This window comes from Belonocnema kinseyi, chromosome 1, assembly GCF_010883055.1.
Source record: "Belonocnema kinseyi isolate 2016_QV_RU_SX_M_011 chromosome 1, B_treatae_v1, whole genome shotgun sequence".
Lineage (NCBI taxonomy): Eukaryota > Metazoa > Arthropoda > Insecta > Hymenoptera > Cynipidae > Belonocnema > Belonocnema kinseyi.
The window spans coordinates 51806469-51808335 of record NC_046657.1 but is presented as its reverse complement, the minus strand read 5'-3'; positions in this window follow the sequence as shown (position 1 = coordinate 51808335).

The window sequence follows — 1867 nt, the reverse complement described above, 5'->3', positions numbered from 1 at the left end:
TTGATACACTTGTTTCGTTAGTCGTTCATTTGGCATTCTCTCAACATGTCCGAACCATCTTAACCGATTTCTTTCCCATGTGTCTACTATCGTCTCTTCTGCCACTCGCATATATAACATCAGGCATGAATTCACACATCTCAATAGCGACAAAATATATCCACCACGTTTTTACTGTGCGTCCATCATGCGTACGCACACTTACACGGTTTATTGGCTACATTGTAGGTCACAGGGCCAATTCGTTTTTGCTCTCTTTATCCATCCTTGCTTTCGTCTCAAAGTGGTCTTCCTTTTTTCCGGAAGAGGCCAATGCGCGCCTTCGTGGTAGAGTTTGTCCTGTCCATTGGTTTCCACCTACGGACTACTGGATTACTATTGGTTGACGGGCAGATTCACCGGCAGATTCCTCACTAACATATCTACGATTTTTTTATTTGTTTGTAAAAGTTAATTAAAAATACTATTTTAACACATGCAAAGCAGAATGATGAGTCTTCGATCATAAAAATGTATTAAAAAAAACGCTAAATTTAATAAATTTTTACCCAGATACATGGCTTAATTTTTAACCAAGAACAATTCAAGAATGGAAAATAAATTGTAGAATTTTGACGATTTTGTACACAGAATTTAGAAGATTTCTAAACATTTCAAAAGCTTAAAAGAAATAGAAATTGTTGTCAACATTCCTAGAAAACTGAAAAAATTATAACTAATTTAAATGTATAAATTAGTATTTTAAAAATGGATACATTTTTGGATCGAATCTTCAATTCTAAATTTTGTCTTAATTTTTGTTATTTGTTGATTGAAAAAGTTTTCTCGGTGAAAAATGCAACCCTTTAATTAAAATCAATGTTATTATCATTATTTTGCCTTTCTTTTGAAAATTAGCATGCTTTGGTGTAGTTTTAAGTTAATTAAAAGGAAACAGAAGTCCCTCGTAAGAGTTTCTAACTCTAAATCACCCCCCCCCCCCCCCCCCCCCCCCCTAGAATTAAAGGTGACCCCACGGAGTGATAATAAGGAGACCGATCTTGCTGTACAAAGCGTTTCGAGTTTTTACTGCGGTAACTGTGCATTTACTGCCAGGATTAGGCGCTTAAACCTGATGCTTAAAAGGAAGGGAACACGCGCGCTGTGATTTGCTATCTATTTTTCTCCCGCAAGAAATGCGCGAATGAGTGCCGTGTTGAAAGACAACTAAATACTGAGGTTATGTTTTTGTAAATATTGTAAATTGAGTTTGCCAATACACGTACTTATTTATTTTTGTGTATTTTGTACAGAATTAAGTTGAAAGAGTGTGACCGAGAAAGTATGGGTAAATAATACAGATGCATGTCCCCTTCCTTGTGAGCATTATGTTTAAATGCAATAAATGTACAGTTACTGCAGTCAGAACGTATGTACGGAGATCGGTCTCATTATTATTACTCCGTGGGTAACACTATCTGCGCCATTTCTGGCTCCCGGGGAGTTAAGGACATTCCGGTTCGTTCCGATTGTAATTCCAGAACCTCCCGCCGAAAACGCGGAGTTCTTGACACCCGGCACAAGTACGGAGGCTCAATCTTCAAGACCACTACCGCCAGCCGTCAGCCTGTCCGATTAGAGCTCGCCTAGCACTCCGTTAGCTCGCCTCAACGCCGATACTCGGTTTCTTAAAACAAAAAAAGGGTCATCGGGTGTCCGCTTACCAGCTCACAACTCTGCAGTGTCTCAAGAACGTGGTATTTTTCGGTCCCCGCCACTTTCCCATCAGGGAGCGACGCATTCAAACGTAGCGTGTTGGTAAGTCGGTTCTGCTACATGTTGCGTAGGCCAGCCTCCTATGGTATAGAGCCGAAAATGCACGAGCAGG